This window comes from Pan paniscus, chromosome 7 (assembly GCF_029289425.2).
Source record: "Pan paniscus chromosome 7, NHGRI_mPanPan1-v2.0_pri, whole genome shotgun sequence".
NCBI classification, from domain to species: Eukaryota; Metazoa; Chordata; class Mammalia; order Primates; family Hominidae; genus Pan; species Pan paniscus.
In genome coordinates, this window is record NC_073256.2 from 109,099,854 (window position 1) to 109,121,606 (window position 21,753).

The following is a 21,753-nucleotide window of genomic DNA, read 5'->3' on the forward strand; positions in this document are numbered from 1 at the left end:
CCCTTGAATTAAGTCCCATTTTTTCTCCAGGCAGGCCTGGCTTTGATTTAAAATCAAGATCTTCAAGTTTTTTCCCAAGGTTTTGGAGTCTTCAAAAAATGGATCCTGTTTCCAGGCAGTTTTCCCTTTACTTTAGGGGAAATTTAAACAAATCCAGTATTTCTTATTCAAGTAAGCTTAAATCATTTTTAAAAATTAAAATGTACTCAATGCCCAAAAGTGTTTAAGAATTTTAATTTGTCTTTTGTCCCATTCCTTAGAATTACTTTTCAAATGGTTTGGATTTAGCCAAACCTAAAATAGATTTTTGCCAAGAGTCTTTTCTCCCCCCTTAATTTTTAAACCCATGTGTATTTTAAGGGAAATTTAATACATATGCTTCTAATTCATGTGCACTTAACTCATCAGAATGTTCTTTTGTAAGACCTGTTTGAAGTTTAAGAAGTCTTTTTGGAGCCTCCTTTTAATAAGTCTTTTCAAGCCTTTATTCTTAGAAGCAGGAAGTCACATTTTGCCAGGAGAAAATGAATTTCAACCCCCAAAGGTTCACATTTAGTCCAAAACTAGCAGCCAAGCCACTTTGTGAGCAACTTTAAAAAATGAGTTACTTTGCCCCTAGGATAAAGTTGTTTTATTTTTTAGGCCCCAAACTCAGAAAACATAAACAGACTTTTATTCATCTTATTTCCACATATTAAGGTTGTCAATGATATTTGTGAATGAAGATAACTTTAAAATAAATATAACTCTAAATGCATCCTAACATTCCCTTAAGATTTACTAATAGATTTTGTGAATAAGCTGATAAGATTATTTCCTCAAAATAAAAACAAAACAAAACACAAAATGTAGTAGATATTGAGTCAAAAATAAATGATAATGAGAGGGGTGGAGTGAGATATGGAGAGAGATTGCTTATAGAGTAACAGATGACAACAGCTCAGTGCGTAGAAATACAGCATAACAAGGGCTTTGGTGAGTTTTTATCACAGCTCCATGTGTCAGAGAATCTGACATATATGAAATATGAGGATTAAAGGAGAACAAAGGGACTAAACACAAGATGCTGAACAAAATGCCATTAATGAATTATAAAGACAAGAATGACAACGGAGAAATCTCAGTGTTTAAAAAAATTACTAGTTGGGCTAGGATAATATCCCATCAGATTTATTTTTCACTTCCTGCTTACGGCCACAGCTGTTCTTTCTGGTTTTCTATCTCCCAGGTCTGGAAATGATGCCCAGGAAGACCAGTCTGCATCTGGTCCACCAAAAGAAGGGCTAGTGAGAATCACAAGATACAGAAAATCAGTTACTTTGATTTCTTTATAATGAATGATCTACCCCTGTTAAATAAAGCAAGTAATACTTCTTGTTATTATCAGCAGAACCATAAACATTACTTTTTTTTTTTTTTGAGACGAGTCTTGCTCAGTTGCCCAGGCTGGAGTGCAGTGGTGCGATCTCTGCTCACTGCAAGCTCCGCCTCCCGGGTTCACGCCATTCTCCTACCTCAGCCTCCTGAGTAGCTGGAACTACAGGTGCCCGCCACTATGCCTGGCTAAATTTTTGTTGTATTTTTAGTAGAGATGGGGTTTCACCGTGTTAGCCAGGATGGTCTCGATCTCCTGACCTCGTGATCCACCCACTGTGGCCTCCCAAAGTGCTGGGATTTCAGGCGTGAGACACTGCGCCTGGAAACATTTCACTTTTTATGCTGCATTCAGTTGAACAGAACATATGTGTAACCCAATGACTATCATTAAGCAACTTGTGGCCGGCCGAGGTGGCTCATGACTGTTATCCCAGTGCTTTGGGAGGCCGAGGTAGGCGGATCACGAGGTCAGGAGTTCGAGACCAGCCTGACCAACATGGTGACACCCCCATCTCTACTAAAAGTACAAAAATTATCAGGGCATGGTGGCGCGTGCCTGTAATCCCAACTACTCAGGAGGCTGAGGCAGGAGAATTGCTTGAACCCGGGAAGTGGAAGTTGCAGGGAGCCAAGATCACGCCATTGCACACCAGCCTGGGCAACAGAGAAAGACTGTCTCAAAAAAAATAAAAAGAAAAAGAAAAAGAAAGAAACTTGTGTGCTATCTGGCCTGGAACAATAATCAGAGGTTAAGGAATATTTACTCATTAAATTACTCATTAAAAAGTTATGCTTGTACTAAAAAGATTTTGCTTGACTTGAAGGAAGTTCTCAGTCCACCTCTCCCTGAGAAAGCTGAGAGAGACAGAGAGACGTGGCCCTGTGGTGAACCAGGGACAGGCCTGCCAGAGACGCTCATCTGCAATAACCCGCACTGTGACATTTGGAGGCAGGGCTCCTGCAGTAACAAACGTTCTCTTCTTGCTCTGTTCCCTACTCAGGGAACAAGGCCCTTGATAAAAACCAAAATATTGCTTAGTAAATTGTGCTTGTTCCTCCTTTGCTTTGCATTCCCTCTTTTTGCTTTTCGTTATCTCCCTCTGATTTTATCTAATTCCTTTCTTGGTTTCCATCATTATTTTTATTTTCTTCCCCTACCATCTCCTTACTTCTTCCAACTTTGCATATACTTCACCCCGTTTGCATTTCTCACAAATCTGTTTCTCTGTGCCCTCCTCACATTCCATCTGTTTCTTGTCCCCAGGTTCACCTCTTCCCCTGCCTCTGACTGGTCTGGCCTGCTTTTTCTCTGCCTAGGAGCACAAAGGCAGCTGCTTTTTTTTTTTTCCTCCTAACATCTCTTCATCCCAAGCCTCAGCTCTGCACAGTAAATTGGCAATGGCAGGAGGAAAAATTTACATTAACTCTTACTTGACAACAGAGAAGACAGGGAGAAACATACACACTCATTAGGAATCAGCTCAATGTGCACGTATAGATGTACTTGGAAACTAGCAGGTCAACTGTGACATTAATAATTAAGTTCTCACCTGTTGATTATGCCACCACCCTGCTGAGGCATCTCACCATCATAACAAGAACAAGGCTTGAAGCAAACCAACTACCCCAGCTTCCCATCCCCTGCAGGAATTAGACCTGTAGCCTCCTGACAGTCATGCCACCTCTTACTGAAGACTTCCAGCAGTGACCTTACTATTTCAAGAGGCCCACTGTTCAGCAGTTAGAAAGTACATTTGATCCTTGAAGAACTCAGGGACTAGGGGCACCAACCCCAGGCACAGTTTAAAAATCTACGTATAGGCTGGGCATGGTGGCTGATGCCTATGATCCTGGCACTTTGGGAGGCCAAGGCAAGAGGATCATTTGAATCCAGAAGTTCAAGGTCAGCCTGGGCAAGACCGTGTCTCTACAAAAAGAAAAAAAAAAAAAGGTATAGTGGAGTTCACCTATGGTCCCACCTACTGGGGAGACTGAGGCAAGGGAATTACGTGAGCCCAGGAGTTTGGGGCTGCAGTGAGCTATGATTGTGATGCTGCCTGAAGCAATCCTTCTCTACAAAAATTACAAAATAAACAAATTAACCAGGCACGGTAGTGCGCACCTGTAGTCACAGCTACTCAGGATGCTGAGGTGGCAGGAGTGGTTGAGCCTGGGAGATTGAGACTGCAGTGAGCCATGTTGTTCACACCCTTGCACCACTCCAGCCTGAGTGACAGAGCAAGACCCTGTCTAAAAAAAAAAAAAAAGATGGAAAGAAAGAAAAACGAATATCCAAGTATAAGTTTTGACTCCCCCAAATTTAACTTAACTATTAATAGCCTACTGTTGGCCAGAATTCTTATTGATAATATAAACAATAGACTACCACATATTTTGTAGGTTATATGTAATATATACTGTATTCTTTCTTACAATAAAGCAAGCTAGAAAAGAAAATGTTATTAAGAAAACCATGAGCGAAAATATATTATTCACTAAGTGGAAGTAGGTCATCATAAAGGTCTTCATCCTTGTCATCTGCATGTTGAGGAGACTGAGGAGGAGGGGAAAGATGAGGGTTTGATCTTGCTGTCTTAGGGGTAACTGAGGTGAGGAAAACTCACAAACAAATGGATCCACATAGTTCAAACCTGTGTTGTTCAATGGTCAACTATACTTATTGTCAAAGAGCTTCCTGTCACTAAGTTCAAAACAACCTTACTGTGTGCTATAGAATGAATGTTTATGTTTTCCCAAACTTCATATGTAGAAAAGTAATCCCCAATATGATGGTATTGGGAGGTGGGGCCTTGGGAGGTGATTCAAAAGTGGAGTACTCATGAATGAAGTTAGAGTCCTATAAGGAGGCTGAAGAGACCAGAGCTCTCCCCATCTGCCATGTGATGTTACAGTGAGAAAATGACCTTCTATGAACCACAAAGCTGGCCCTCACAAGACATGGAGTCTACTGGTGCAGCCCCCAGAACTGTGAGAAATAAATTTCTGTTGTTTATAAACTATCCAGTTTATGGTGTTTTTGTTAGGGATGGACTGAGGCACTGTGATTCCATTTATTGATCATAGGTCTCTCCTGTTGAGTATTGGAGAGGCAATCTTTTGACCATAAGAACAGTTCTCTTACCATCCCAAGTTTCTAAGATTTTTCCAGGAGAGATATCACTGGCTTTCCTCATCACACGCTAAGCCCTGTGTGGGTAGGTACTGTATCTCTTTTTCACCTAGGTGTTCCCAACTCTCAACAAGGTGCCTAGCATATAGTAGGCACTAACTAAGTGTATGTTGAATAAATGAACTAACCCTTCTTAGAGAAGAGGCAATCCTAGCTCAAGTTCACACAGCTTGAAATTGGGAGAGCCCAGATATGCATCTATCTTCTTCTCTTAAAACCCACATTTAGCCTCTTTGCTGTTTTGCTAACAACTTTCTTTGTTTATGGTGGTAATAGCTATGATATATGGAGATGCTAAGAGAACTAGCAGAACTAAAGAGGCCTGGAGTTGAGATCAATGGCCACAGACAGCAGAGATCTTTCCAGTGGAAACTGTGGCAGGGATGCAGCCTTACCCAGTGAACACCAGCCTTACAGTGAACACCACAGCCGGATGCTCAGAGGCAGATACAGCCAACCACAACACACCATGTGAGAGACCGTGCTTAGCCAAAGGAGAAGACGTGAGCCAGGGGCCCTCTCCAAAAGTCAGTAGCATATGAAATTGTCCATAGTCCCTGAGCATCCTCTAGAGAAGGAAGAGAAAAGAGAAACTTTTTAGAGAGTCAAGTTGAAAGTTGGATTGACGGAATATTAACCCAATGAGAGTAAGTTAACCTGAAGGAGGCTCTCAAGTGTATATTCTGTCTCATTCCCTTATATAGGGAATGGGGCTTCCTGAGCAAGCTACTTTTATTTATTTATTTATTTATTTGGCACACTTGTGAATAGTTTAAAAACTTCAATCCTTCTGTGAGGTTATGTAGTTAGTTATGATGCCTTATTATTACCCACCCAATATCACTGTAATTTATAAGATATTATTAAATTTCTGGTCAAATATACATATATATTGGAGTGAAATACTCACCTATATCTTATATACATGACTATAGGATGCATTTATGTAATATAAAAATATATGTCTTTCATTCTAATGCTGGTTCTCTTTTTCCCCTTTCTTTTTTCTTTTTTTATTTTGTCTTGAATAGTTCTCTCTCATGACAGTCTTAATAAACTGTGTAATATTAACATATGGGTATCATCCCCTGTTACATATCTATTTTATTTGAATGATGAAATATCTAATAACCTTCATTTGCCTGTTTCTGAATGTGTCAGATCATATTGATAAGTATTCAATAAACTTAAAAGCATACCTTTACTTTTGGTTTCTCAGGCAACTTCTAGCATTGATTGCAAATTCAAACAAGTATCATTATTTTAGTTAACAGAAAAATACTACAGGTATTTGTTTCATATTGTCTGTTTAGGAGAAAAAGATTTTGGTCAATTTGTATTTCTTTTTATGTTTATTTAAAACAAGCTGAGAATGAGTCATGATTGTTGTTCACTCAGTCTTGGGGAAACATAAGACTCTCTCCTCTTCTCTCATCTTCCCTCCACTCCCCATCTCAGGAGAGGTTGTAATGACCCAAGACTAAATGTAATCCTTGATATGTTGCAATGGGGCACTAATGTGGGGAGCAGAGCCTTTAGTGGGAGGATTAAAGGATTATATGTAGAACTAGAGAGCAAAATCCGTTTTCATGTTCTTTTCCTTTGTTTTTTTTTTTTTTTTTTTTTTTTTGTCCATCTTTTCTTCCACTTAAATGGTTGGAATGGAGACACCAGCTGGAAGAGCATACTGTCATCCTTGGGAAGTCAAGTAGAACACTTCTGTGTAGGTCTTAGGGGAGAAATCATCCTTTGTTCTTGATTCTTCCCCTTGTGTAACTTTCTTTTTCCTCCATCTCTGGGGTAGCTAATGGGGTAGAACAGGTCCTGGAGGTACCTCCTTCTTATCTGGAAACACTCAAATCTTGAATGGATTGGCACTCAGGTCTAGAGACGAAAGTATGTGGAGGAGGGACTTAGGGTAGGCTCATCTCTAGGTCTTAAAGGAAACAGGTTCTCTTTTTGACATCTGGCATTCTTGTAAAGAGAGAGACAATGTTTCCATTTTATAGAAGAGTAAAATTATGTTTAGTAAGATTTAGTAATTTGCAGAATAAGTGGCAGAGATTAATCCAGGCAGCTAACTAGGAAAAAGAATCAGATGGAGATTTGCAACTAAAGCTCACCTGATAATATACAATTTCATTTGCCTGCAACATCATCTACTCCAGGGTCAGTAGTGTGGAAGTAGTTGTATGAGGAAGCAGTGAAAAATTCAGGTATTTAGTTCAGATCACAGAAGTCTGCTTAGAGTTACAACTAACGAGGTAGAATGGTTCCTCATTGCAAACAGGGGATGAGAAATGTGTTTTTTTTTTCCCTTCATGCCTTTCTGGGGAACCTCAGTATTACTCAAACATTTGGTATCCAAATGTTCCCAAGATCACTGGGAGTAACCATCTGCTTCTCAAATATCCCAAGTCTTCCTTTATAGCAAGAGAGATGTTCACTGTAAGATTCTCTGTCATATTTAGGAGTCTCGGAAACTCCTCCAGACTTTTTAGAGTGTGATTATTTTTTCCATTAGTCCCATATAAATTTTTCAAATAATAACTGTTTATATATAGACTGTCAAGTTCCAAAAGTACCTGAAGTTCTTTTTACCTACCACAAAAACATATTAAGAGATATTTAACCAGCATGATGGAAGGAAGACTATTTTCAAAAACTCACTTATAATTTCTACATGTGCTACTCACTATTCTTTATTTTAAAATAGTCTATTTATTATATTCATTGCTTTAAAAAAAGAATATCCTCACTTGATAATTATATCTTCAAGAATCATTATATATCTACAGATATTAAGCTTATATAAGTCAGGGATAAAGTTGTTTAATTTTCAAGAAGAGGTCCAAGGCTTTATTCATCTTGGGGACGTGTTAAACAAGGTGTTTTTGTATCTAGTGTGGTTATCTTAGGATGCAAGATTGCTTTTATTTTTCCTTCTGACTGCATATGTGTACATTTAATTATAACGGCAGCAAGGCCAAGGCCAAAGATCTTTGTGTATGATCTTTCAGTCCTCTGTAGTCACCCTGTGTCTTTTCTTTATAAAGTCCTTGTACATACCACTCCCACTGCCCACACGCCCTAACTATCTCATCCTCTAGCTAAGTCTCAATTTCTCCCTCAGATTAGTTTTGACTAGAGCAAGAAGGCTTAGATGTGAATACAGCAGGATGGCTTACTCTGACTTACAACCTAGATCAGATCAATCCCCACTACTCCATGTTCTTCATCCCACCTAAAAATACAGCTTTGCTTATTTCTCTTCTTGTAGTAAGTAGCAACTGCTTTGTGGTGGTAACTAACTTTTGTTCAGTACTTCATTTTTACAAAAGCCTGCCACATACTTCTGGGCCCCAAAACAAATTCATGTGGAGAGTGAATGGGTTAATGCTGTTGTCTCCACTAAACAGAAGATAAAAACAAATCTCAGATCAATGAGGAGACTTGCCCATGATGAAATACTGAGCAGCGGCCACAGTAAGATTTAAACACAGAACTTCTGATGAAAAATCCCACTATATTTTCATCCCACTACCTCCACCCTATTGGAGAAGGAAGTTATATAGTGCAAGAATTTTCTTTCTTTTCTAATATATATTAATATTTTGCCCACATTTTAAAAAGTTGTTTTATTTAATCTCTAGTGTGGTTTATGAAACAAGATTTTTTTGTATCGTTAGAATAACTGTCACAGTATTTGATATTCATATATTATTTGAGTATTTGTCACAAAACAAATAAATACTCAGCCAGTTTTCAATTTTTACAACAGCCGGAGGCAGTCATAATTGATTTAGTATATAAGGGAGATAGAAAAAGAGGCTTCAGGGATACAGCAAGAATCTAAAACCACTGTAAAAAAAGAAAAAGTAAGCAAAAGTTAAGACCAAACAAAATGATTTTTCTCAAAACTTCCTCTAGTCTGAAGATTCTTTGATGTTCCAGTGCTACCCTGGTACCAGTTCACTACCAGCTCCTGAGAACCAATCATGAAATAGTCAGAAATTTTGTGAATTGGTGCCTTAAAAATTGGCCATGGTGAGAATATTTACACCACAAATATCAGCAAACAACATGAACCAGGGTGTTTTCCCCTGAGGGCAGGTTTACCAGCACAACACTGGGTATTGTTCATACAAAATACTAGAGAATAGATGAGAAAAAGCAATTGAATAAAAATAAGATTAAGATAATAAATTTTCCTAACATTTTTTACATCTTAGAGGCTCTCATGTATTATCTAATTTAATCTTCACCAAAAGCCATTGAAGGTGGCAGAGAAGGAACTATTTATTATCCCATTTTACACTTGAGGAAACTGAGGATCCAGCTGTTAGAGTTGGTACTGGTGGTAGTGAGGCTGGAATCAAACATTTCTGGGTCCTTCCGCAATGTCCTCTCTGTTCACTGGGAGTACTTTATTAGGGTAACAATTTATGCTTTGAGGGAACAGGGCAGAGACACACAAGTTTTGTGCACACTTTGCCATACTTGGAAATGGATGGGAATTCTGTTTTTGTTTTTCCACTGAAAATCTGTGGAATCTGGAATGCTTTTCCTGAAAAAAGAATCCACATGACCATGTGCTAATGTGGGTTTTTTTAGCCCTGGTTTGCCACAACCCTCTGTTTGTTTTCTCTTAAATGTTAATTTCTAATTTGAAAAACCTGCTCAGAGAATAAACACTGAACTCTTCAAGACTATTTTTAAATATCTTCTTGGTTGCTTGGTTAATTTGAGTGTGTATATATGCTGGATTGACAGTTCTAAAGATTGAAGCCATTTATTTATCCCTAGTTTAGAAATAGTACTGAAAATGTTTTTTTTCAGACATGCCCAGGCAGCCTTGTGGGGTGCCTCACACGTGGTATCATGGCAGTTACGACACTGAGAGACAAGAAAATAGTGCACGTGTCTAGGGCTGCCTTTGGTTTTTTTAGTTTAGCGTCCACAGAGGTGGGACATAGACAAATAACTGTTGGTGTTCCCTGATTATGAGGTTTTGTGCCACATGTTGGTCAAAGAAAGTGGCAGTGTTGGAATGAAAACCTCAGCTTTATAAAAATATAAGCAAATTTGCACAGATCCAATTGCACTCTTTACCACATTTCCCTCTACTGCCATGCTTTCTCACTCAAATTTGATAAGCGTAATAGAATTTGTTGAACCACCATGAGTTGTTTGTTATAGTCATACTCTGTAACCTCATTAGATATTCAAAACTATATTAAGAAGTGGGTATAGAATCACCAATCCTCTTTTGCCATCAGAATATCAAGAAAAAACTGTGACCCAAGAGTTATCTTAGAGCATAGTGTTGAGAGACTATGCAGTATAGAAGCATTAAAACATTAGTATCAGAAGATATGAATTCTAATGCCCAAGAAGTATTAATTGTATAAATAAGTGAATGAATAAATAATTTGTGACCTCATGACTCAACAAGGGAATGATACTAGACCTGTCATCTCAAATTTCAGGCATGGGATTATGATAATACTTACTTTACAGGGTTGTAGTAAGTACTAAGGAAAACAAAGTACATGAGAGTGCTTTATAAATTGATCTATATTGTATAAATATGGTATTTTATGTGAATGTTTTTCACATCCTAAATAACAGGATGGATAAAAATTCACAATGTATCATTTCTCAGATGGGTTGGTTATACAGTCCTATTTATTTAATACACTATGGCCATTTTCCCAAACAACAGAGTAAACTCTACTTACTATTTGACTACATGAATCAGAAAGAATCAGTTTTCCATTGTTGCTGTTGGTAATTGGTATCTGTATGTATACTTTGAGATGAATTTAAACATAAAGCCATGTCACTAAGATGTCTAATACATTACATTGGACTATGCAAGTTCTTTTCTTTTTCTTCAATGCTCTCAAGTGGCAAAGATTAATTTATAGTGTGTATGTGTTTTTAGCATCTGTGAGGTTCTCCTGTGGGTTGCTCCATTGAGAGTAAAGCTTTACAAGCTGAAATGTGAATGAAGTAAAGCAGTTGTTAGGAAGAGATGGAAAACATTATGTGCGTAATTATGTTTCCACACCTGTGTTTATGAATTCCATTTTTATAGACAGAAGGAGATGTGGAGGCAATTAAAGTTACTGTATGGACCCCATTGGCAATGAGTCATTAGAGAGTTCACAGGGCCATTAAGTATTGAGGGAAATCCCAGTGCCTAGAGAGATAGAGAAAAGCACCAAGTACTTAATTACTGGTTGTGGAGGTGAGAGTTAAAATGAAATCATGGCATTGGGTTAATAAAATCCAGATTAATATTGCTGCTGATGGACACACTCCTGTTTGAAAAACTATTTATATAAATAAATGAATATAATTTTGTTATTTTTAAAATAGTAATTTTGGATTCTGCTAAGTCAATTATGAACTTGTGTAAAGGCTAAGAGGTCATATTTCAAAAGCGAACTTGTTTAATTAGCCTTCACATTTCACCAACATTTATCTTAGTTCAGGCAACAAATTCAATGCAACATATACTTGCTGAAGACCTACTGTGTGGTGCTATGACCAGTGTGGTGCTGGTTACTTAACATTTTATCCTAGGGGGATAGTTTCTTCTTTTAGGTACTTGTTCTTTTGAAATAACTGAAAAAGCAATGTGCTTTCTGACTCATGGTTCTTATTCCATGCTCTTAGAGCAAATGCCAGCTTGCTGTGTAACACTGTTTGCACAAAGTTTGTTTTGCACTAGGCTCATTAAGTCCCCAGGGCTCTAGTCCATATGGCGATGAATGAGTTTCAGGTAAAATAAAAAGAATGTTGTGATTCTTTTGTGAAAGAAAGAACTGTTTCTCAACATTCTCAATAAGAGCATTTTTGATAGTGCTTAACCAAACAAGGTGCAGACTGGAGTGCAGGAAAAAGCCATCAAGAGTATCCTCTCATCCACGTTAGGCTGGAGACGTGTGAACAAGGATATTCACGTGTGGACATGAAACCATTCTATTAAAAATTCACGGAATGTAAAGATTCTACTACTTTCCACATCATAAATATTATCATATAGGACATTTAAATTACTTTTCATTCATTATAAAAAATGACTGATAGAAAATACTATGAGGCAGATGGTTAGGTCCCATTTTGATGTCATTAAGAGAAAATTGCACATATTTTGTTCCAGGCAGTAATATGAGAGGTCATTTAATGAAAAACACATTTACTAAATAAACATTTTCTGTGGAATGTGTTTGGGTATAAATATTTTTACTGTAATTGAATTTCTTTGCTATGTATGGTACTCATATTTTTAAAGACCAACTAGCTGACCTTGATGTCTAGGTTGCTTTTATTATTGTTATAGTTGCTGAGGTGCTCAAAATAAGAGTTTTACAGGTACCAGTCAAGGGCCATAAATTTCTTCTCAGTGTGCTTGACTTTTTTCAGGATCTTAAGAAACCATATCTCATGTTTCTTTTAGTTACCATCACTCCCGAATTTGCATCAACTCGTATATGTGTGAACTTATTTTCTAATCTTGTTAACTAAAAAGTTGAATTTGTGGAAGTCTAGAGTAGAACAGTAGTTAGCAGAGGCTGAGACAGTGGTGAAAGAGGGTGTTGGGAAGATGTAGGTCAAGAGATGCAAAATTGCAGTTAAACAGGAGAAATAAATTCAATAAATCTATTGTACAGCATGGTGACTACAGTTAATAATGTATTGTATTTGTAAAAATTCTAAGAGAGTAGATTTTATATTCTCACCACAAAATTGAAAACTATGTGAGGTAGTACGCATATTAGCCCAGTTTAGCCATTCTACAATGTGTATATATATTCTAAAACATCATGTTGTACATGACAAATATGTATAATTTTGTCAATTTTTGTAAAAATGTATGTATTGTCATTTGTAAAAATGTATGTCTTTATTGGTTTTATATTTAAGAAAAGTTTAAAAGATTTCCTGTCATTTGTAACATTTTAGATCATTATAAACTGGACAATTTGTTTCAAATTTATTCAGGGAAAACTTCTTCTGGATTTTCTGGTAAGGCCAGACTCTCACCATGTTGGCATAATGGGCATCTGTGTCTCTTTCCTACAGCAGGAGATAGCCATGCGCATTTTTTTTTGTTGGGGGGGGCGGTTTGTTTTAGAATGTATTTCTTAGGAGAGTAATAAAGATTAAATAAAATAACCCAATTCTAATACCTAACAGAGGGTAAATCTTGTAAACTCTCAATAAATGTTAGTTTAATACACACACACATACACACGCATACACACACACGTATACACCTCAGAATACAGTAATGCTATTTGGCTTCAGATTGACAAGACCCTCCCAAAGCCGTTATAGGAGTCTCTGAATTGTTTACTGGGCAAAGCACACTGACATTAGTTCTTTACTTTTCAGTTCTTCCTGATTCATCAATCACATATTCGTACACACCCTACAATGTGTATAGAACTTTTCTGGGTGCTTAGCAAGATGCCAAGTAGTATAAAATAGTTATTTCCTCCCTCCCTCCCTCCCTTCCTTCCTTTTTTTCTTTTGAGACAGAGTCTCGCTCTTTCACCCAGGCTGGAGTGCAGTGGCACGATCTCGGCTCACTGCAACCTCCGCCTCCTGGGTTCAAGCAATTCTCCTGCCTCAGCCTCCTGAGTAGCTGGGACTACAGGCATGTACCACCACACCTGGCTAGTTTTTATATTTTTAGTAGAGACGAGGTTTCACCGTATTGGCCAGGCTGGTCTCGAACTCCTGACCTCAAGTGATCCGCCCACCTCGACCTCCCAAAGTGCTGGGATTACAGGCATGAGCCACTGCGCCCGGATTTTCTAAGAAGTTACAACTTAGCCACAGAGACACCACTTTCTTACAAGAAAAAGTAATTAATTCTATTCAGATTAATTGCAATTGCTTTCTTTCCCTTAAGTCCTCAATTATAATAATAGACCTATATTTTCAATCATCACCAGATAATTTAATCAAACCTCCAAAATTCTGAAAATTTTCATTCATTGATTTTTGATTTCAAAGACCTTAAACCTTAAGGTTTTTCCTCCCTAGTAAACACCACTGAAGTTCTAGAACTCCTTAGTTTCTGATAATGGTGTGATCATACAGAGGAAACAGTGAACTAAAACTTGAGAGACTGTGAATCACCCTTCCCAGAAGCACTATCGAGCTCCGTGACCATTAATCATTTCGCCTTTCTGAAACTCAGTTCTTATTTTTTAAAACCAAGAGGCCAAAAAACAAAATACCACAAAGCTCTTTGGCAGCTGTAGCAAATGATGGCAACTTGGCTGCCCAGGATATCATGAAGCTGTTTGAAAAATTTATCTCCATTTTTCCTAATATGGTACCAAACCATCTTGATTACTCAATAATATAAGCTTAAATATTATCCTTTTTTAAAAAATATTATCCTTTTAAGCTAACCACAATATACAGAAGTTAATATGGATGTTATTGGCTAAGATAAAATTATGAGTTATTTCTAAAACCAAACAGAAAAAGTACGCGGAATGTGAGGAGTGCTTCAATAGAATCACACATTTCCTATTCTCACAACTGTAGACTTTCCATCTATTTGGAAAAATGGAAACAAAGAAATAAAGATAAATCTTATATATGTTTGAGTGAAAACATGAATGTATCATGCTTCAAAGTTTTTTATATCTAGGGTAGAGAAAATACCATCATATTAGAAGCTAATGCCCTGAGAGATATCAACAAAGAAAACTAGCAATCTTTAAAGGCCTCAAGGAAGAGCTAATAAACTTTTTCTCTGGGAGTGATCTGAAAAGACTATTTACATCATCAAACAGTAAAAGTTTCACCTTTCATTGCATTAGAATAATTCAAGGCAAAGATAATTTTTCATTGTTAACTCAAGAAGAACCAGCATGTATGTTTATCCATGCATACATACATCTAGAACAAAATTAGTCACATTTTAAAACAATTTTCACTATTTTGGCTGCCTTTAGATCTAAGTAAAGATACATTTTAAGAGGTGAGAAGATAACTGCTAAATAGAAACAATACCTTTTCATCTTCATGTTGTTCTTTTCAAGAACTCAGGCTGCAGGTAAGAATCTAGTAACCCTACTAAGATAGACAGGAGTTTGTTCATGTTTGTGGAGAGGCAACAATTAGTTTTCATGCTGAGAAGCTCTTCCCAGGGAACATCTGAGTGTTGGAAACAGTAGACAACAATTACCAACCAACCAACCAACCAAACAAACAAAAAACACCTAAAACCAAAATATTGCTTAAGTTCCCCTCATGCCATCAGTGGGCCAAAGACATGGGTCCAGCTCCACTGGTTAGCATATAGGAGAGGGTGGCCACAAAGTATAGTAGCTCTTTGTGTTCAGGCCATCAGTAAGAATTACGAGACTATGTTCTTGAGTGCAGTAGTGCCCCAACTTCATCCCTCCGAAAAAAAATTCCATCAGTAGTATCCAGCATGACAGCAGAAGACTTAAGGCAAATGGTCTATGAGGACACTGGCTCCCTAATCCTCAAAACCTGTCTCTAATCCTTAATTTTGTCTCATGCATGTCCCTCACTAGCAAGTGCCAGCATCTCACATTTCTCTGGAAAACCAAATTACTGCAATCTTACTTCCAGCTCCAGCACAATAGTGGCTGAAAGATTCTGCACTTTCTATCTCGCCAACCCATTTCCCCATGTACCTATGAACTGAAACCAGGTACATCTTGGATGGAACAGTCACTCAGGAAGTACCTAAACACCCTGCATTTAAGGCTTAGCCATATTTTCTGGGATGTAATGTCTCTTACCTACTTGGGCTCTAACTCTGGAATAGTCAGTACTGAGCTTTTGGATACCAGACAAGTAGATTCAGGTCTATAATGATCCTGGCTCCTGGCCACAAGTAATCATGGACCAGTTCATGGACTGCCTGCCTTGAATTTGTGAGTTAAATACTGGTATATGCAGGACTAAGATGGATAAATCAGGGGTTTCTTACATAAGTCAAGGCAGAATGTCTGAAATAAAGAGATATTGGTGAGAGATCTAAAATGAGACTAGCACTTAGCTAATAACAATAATAGTAATATTAAATTAATAAAATAAAAAATAGCTACCTCTTAGGCACTCTGTTAAGTGTGCCACATGCATTAATGTGTTTACTCTTCAGAACAATCCTATGAGATATGATATCCCAAATTAACAGGTAGTTATGTTTGGAATAATGGGATTGTGTAGGTAGGATCAAACAAGCAGAGACTTTTGAAAGTCCTTCAGGTAAAAATTGAAACAAAACTTAGCAGTTGAGTTCTATCTGGCAACTGGCTAATGTCCAAGAGCAATCAGCAAATTAGTAAATCTTTCCCATGTCAACCAACCTAATGTGTGTTCACAAGGGAATGGCTTACACATTTCCTTGATAATGTCTTTATCAGAGCCAACTGCTACACTAGAACAATCCTAAGAATCCCCCAGAATTGAGGAAGAACTGCCAATTCTGCACAATTGTGACTGCTAGAAGACAGTGGCTATGAATCACCTGCATGTATGCCTCTCACAGAACTTTAAATCCAGGCTTACTCAGTATAGGTTCAGCCAGAGTGTTGGAACATCCTGCCGCTGCAGTTTAGCATACACCATAAAAGATCCTGAGCAATCCTTTGGCATCAGGGGTAATGCAATGAGAACTACTCAACTCCCAGATCTGGAAAGTTGGGATATTTGTGACTAAGACTTAATGAAATGACTTGTTCATGATTTGGTGAACCGAATTTCTTTCCACAACTTGGAGGGCTGAATTTCTGCCAATAAAGGTATATTTTACAGACAAGTGTTATAATAGAAAGCAAATACAAATATTTATGAAGTTGGCAATGTATTGGAAATGGTAGAGATTATCATTTGCTTCCGTCCACTGTGATAAATGATTGTTTTCCTGTTGTCCTTCTAGATCTGCTCTGCACCCTTTCCATCTGTCCTCAGCCAGGAAAACTGACCTATAAGGACCATATCACCTGGGTTCCTGTGACTTCTGGCTTCGAGTTGAAGACCGTCAATGGGGAACATGATTAGCAGACTGGGGCAGAGGACAAGGAAGAAGAGTAAGGGTGGGGTATTTATTACTTTTGATATCTGTCTGCAATGTTGTCTTGGGCTGGGCATGCCCCTTGACTGAAGCTCTCTATCCTTCCAGGTTCAGGCAACTGACTCCTCTCGCTCATTTCTTCAAGCCTAGGAATGTTCCACCTGTCTCCAAGTTCCTGCATTTTCCCTTGTGGTAATGCTATATTCACACTCAACCTGTTGTAAATAAATCCTGATTAAAATCACCTTGAGTGTACTTTCCGTTTTCAGATGGAACACTGATTGACAGAACCATTCACACCCCAGTCATAAATCAGCCCTAGATTTAATATGAGTCTATCTTCTCCACAATCCTTTTATAGAATAACTTTTAAAAACTCCCAGGTTGAGCTCCCTGATCTCTTCTGCCTTCAACTTTCTCTCATCTTCCAAAAGGCTACGGTCAGCTTTCTTTTTATCCATTGCTTCCTGTTAACTTCAAACCATATTATTCCTGCTCTTGCTATTCTCATAATTTAGTTTTCTAAACATAAAAACCTTCTACAGCCAAATGGATTACAAAGATTCAAAATTCCCTGTGAACATAAGCTGCAAACGGCATAAATGACTTTTGCTAGTTGCAAGCGGCCTTGATAACACAAGTAGTGCTATATGCAAATGAATGCTAATGTGAAAGTGGCTTTGTCACTTGAGATTAATGTGTTTTAGGTGAAAAAAAAAGTCTAGGAGTACAGAGATTTATGATAATTCTTATCTACATCAGGTGCTTTGAATCTCTTAACTGACCTGGAGTAGTCATGGCAATGGCCTTTTTGCATCTACAGAATTTAAAAACAAACCTTCAAAGCTTTAGAGAAATGTTTATCTATTTATTCACTTGCCAAATGTATTTGGTGCCTTCTGTATGTTAAGCATTATATTTGATTTTATATGTTTCAAAAATAAACAGGACACAATATCTGCCTTCAAGAACCTTACAGCTAGTGGTGGAGGCAGAACCATAAGCAGAAAAGATAATACAGGATGATAAGAGAAGTAATAGAGAAACAAACTATTGTGAGAGCACAATAAAGGAGTAACCAACTCACCTTGGGTGATCACTGAAAGTTTTCCAGGCGGGGCGCGGTGGGTCACGCTTGTAATCCCAGCACTTTGGGAGGCCGAGGCGGGCAGATCACGAGGTCAGGAGATTGAGACCACGGTGAAACCCCTTCTCTACTAAAAATACAAAAAAAAAAAAAAAAAAATTAGCCGGGCGTGGTGGCGGGCACCTGCAGACGCAGCTACTCGGAGAGGCTGAGGCAGGAGAATGGCGTGAACCCAGGAGGCGGAGCTTGCAGTGAGCCGAGAATGCGCCACTGCACTCCAGCCTGGGCGAGACAGAGCGAGACACCGTCTCAGAAAAAAAAAAAAAAGAAAGTTTTCCAGAGAAGACAGTTCTTGAACTAAATCAACAGGAGTGGACACGTAGAACTGCCTGCCTGCTAGATATTTCCTCCTGAATATCCTGTAGAAACTTCAAACTCAACAAAGTTCAAAGTAATGTATCATCATTCACTTTAAACATGCTTCTCTATTTCTCTGTTTTTCAGGTTCTATTCAGTCACCTAAACTACAAACCAGGGCATCAGCCCTATCTAATAAGTCCTGCCGATATAACCTCTTCAAATAAATGAAAAAATAGAGCTGACTAAGCCCAAAGTTGTGGTTGATGAATGTTGTGAGCTCGACTGTGGTTGAAGATTAGAATGGACTAATCTTTATATTTACAGTTATTCCTCTGATAATATCCAAAGCTTTAATAAAAAAATAGCAAAACTAATCATTTAATGATTAAAGTTTTCAAAGACAATTTAGGAAACATTTATATCAGACTATCTGGGATTTCATTTTTACACCAGTGCCCTTGGAGATTTAGATATTCTCCTTCAAGGTAAAAGTGGGGAAAGTAGCTCTCTCTGACATACCAGGCTGATATGTACTGTTTTTTTCTCCAAGATGTTGCCTATGGGAGTATGTTTTATATAAGAATATGTTTGAATCAAAAAAAAATTCAAGACTCAATGAGCAAAGCTAAGAGAATAAAAGGAACTAAATGTCTCTGGGTACCTATCACTGGCATAATTCTAATCTGTTTTTCAAGAGAGAGATTATTTCCCTCTAATTTCCAGTTTTGTGATAAAGTCCTTCTTAAGATTTGAGTAAACATAGGACATAATGTAATTTCATCTAAAACAGATTGTTATCAAGACCAAAGATTCATTGAAATGACTACAAAACACTAAGAAAGTCTATTTGGAAGTGATAGCAATTTAAAAAAAAATCAATCCATCAAGAGTATGTTAACAGTCCTGGGAAGGTAATGCAATTTGAATACAGTATTACAGAGAAATAAATGAAATTCACAAATTACTTAGACTATATATATCAACAGAATGTTGATGCTTAATGCAAGCTGCATAATATTGCTGCTGTTCAGTTTTTGTTCATTTTGCAAAGTAACTAAACCCAAATGTGAATGTTCAAAAACTGCTTATGCTAAATAAAATGGATTCTGCTTTCCTTTCACATCAGCAGCAAGTGCTTAGTAATTATTGCTGTCACTGGATGTTATACTGCATTGATCCAGGCATTGAACTCTGATGATATTGATTTGTGCCTAAAGCTTGAATAAAGTTTAGTGAACAATCTCAAATTCCCAGGAGTAGATGCCTCTTGCTCTGTATGTTCCTACCATCCCAAGCAAATGCCACACAACTTAAAAACTGTAAGTAGATTATGACCTTACATATTTTAGTTTAATGTATGCTAATTCCTTACTTATATGACAATTTTTCTTAAAGACCATTAAAGGATCCACTAAAGGTTATTCATCTCAAACATGACCATGTCCTAGTGGAGGAGGAAGACAAGCCAGATCTTAATTATTCAGCTGAATAACTTTGAAACATAGAAATAAAGATTTGTCAAAGATCTCTTTCTCTTTTCCTCTCTCTCATATACATACAGGGAAAATAAAACTCTCATAAAATTATTTGTTTTCAGTCTCAAATTAAAATATTGCTTTTCTGTCCGTATGCTTTAAAAAATACCCACTATTTCTCATTTCTGACTGTTTACCTTTTTATTACATTTCCTTTTATATTTACAAAATTTTTTTTGAAATATATCCATCTAAGGTAAAAAGCTTTGGGGTAAGGACACTTCATAAGACTGAAAATTTGCCTCTCAACCAGTGTCACCATAGAAAAGGTGATTATAGAAAGACTGTAAATTATTCTCCAAGAAAATGGGAAAGTACAAATGCCACTCCCTTTGGATAGAACTATTCCCCCAAATAGCAGGTTTTTTTTTTTTTTTTTTAGATGCAAGACAAAAGTGAGAAACAATTTGGGCATTTAATAGTAAGATTTAACCTCAGAACATATAGCTTCAGCCAGTGATGTCCAGCAATAAAACCATATTACAGCTTAATGGAATAGAGACTTCATAGAGCCTACAGATCGTGTTGACTGAGACATTTACATGAAACACTTTTTCCTTTTTGATACTACTGGGATTAATAATATGTGATATTTGATGTTATCTAAGTTTATTAGGAAATATTTGTTGATTATACTTCTGAAAATGATAGAAGAAACATTAATCCATTAAATTTGAGAATCTCAGTCCTAATTTTCAACGTTTCTTGTATCTTCTATTGCTTTATAAGAATATTTATTTCAAGGATTCTAGGGATGATTCTCCACTGAAGTTGTTTTCATAATGGAATTAGAAGAGAAAATGACAGACATATGCATCCTACAGTATTTTACTATGTCAATACAAATGAAGTGAAATAAATAAGAAATTGGAAGTTTTCAACTCTGTTCTTTGGTCACCACACCAATTGTTCCCGGCTAGCTTAACTATAAAACAAATTTGGTAAATTCCTGATTTGCTTAAATGGGAAACAATGACATTTTCTTGAGGCAACTTAAATTCCATCAGGTGTTTCTCCCAGTAAGGAAAACTAGTGTTGAGTTACTTTATCTCTACTAGGAACAAAGATTTCACGTGATCTCTAAAGCCCAAAGAGAAGAACCTAGGTACTCTCCTCAGTCCTTGGCTCAAGTTGCTTTATTCTGTATTTCTACATCTACCCTAGCATAGAAACAACTTTTATATATATATATATATATCTTTTTTATTAGTATACTTTAAGTTTTAGGGTACATGTGCACAATGTGCAGGTTTGTTACATATGTATACATGTGCCATGTTGGTGTGCTGCACCCATTAACTCGTCATTTACCATTAGGTGTATCTCCTAATGCTATCCCTCCCCCTCCCCCCACCCCACAACAGTCCCTGGTGTGTGATGTTCCCCTTCCTGTGTCCATGTGTTCTCATTGTTCAATTCCCACCTATGAGTGAGAACATGCGGTGTTTGGTTTTTTGTCCCTGAGATAGTTTGCTGAGAATGATGGTATCCGGCTTCATCCATGTCCCCACAAAGGACATGAACTCATCATTTTTTATGGCTGCATAGTATTCCCTGGTGTATATGTGCCACATTTTCTTAATCCAGTCTATCATTGTTGGACATTTGGGTTGGTTCCAAGTCTTTGCTATTGTGAATAGTGCCGCAATAAACATACGTGTGCATGTGTCTTTATAGCAGCATGATTTATAGTCCTTTGGGTATATACCCAGTAATGGGATGCCTGGGTCAAATGGTATTTCTAGTTCTAGATCCCTGAGGAATCACCACACTGACTTCCACAATGGTTGAACTAGTTTACAGTCCCACCAACAGTGTAAAAGTGTTCCTATTTCTCCACATCCTCTCTAGCACCTGTTGTTTCCTGACTTTTTAATGATTGCCGTTCTAACGGGTGTGAGATGGTATCTCATTGTGGTTTTGATTTGCATTTCTCTGATGGCCAGTGATGATGAGCATTTTTTCATGTGTTTTTTGGCTGCATAAATGTCTTCTTTTGAGAAGTGTCTGTTCATATCCTTTGCCCACTTTTTGATGGGGTTGTTTGTTTTTTTCTTGTAAATTTGTTTGAGTTCATGTAGATTCTGGATATTAGCCCTTTGTCAGATAGGTAGGTTTG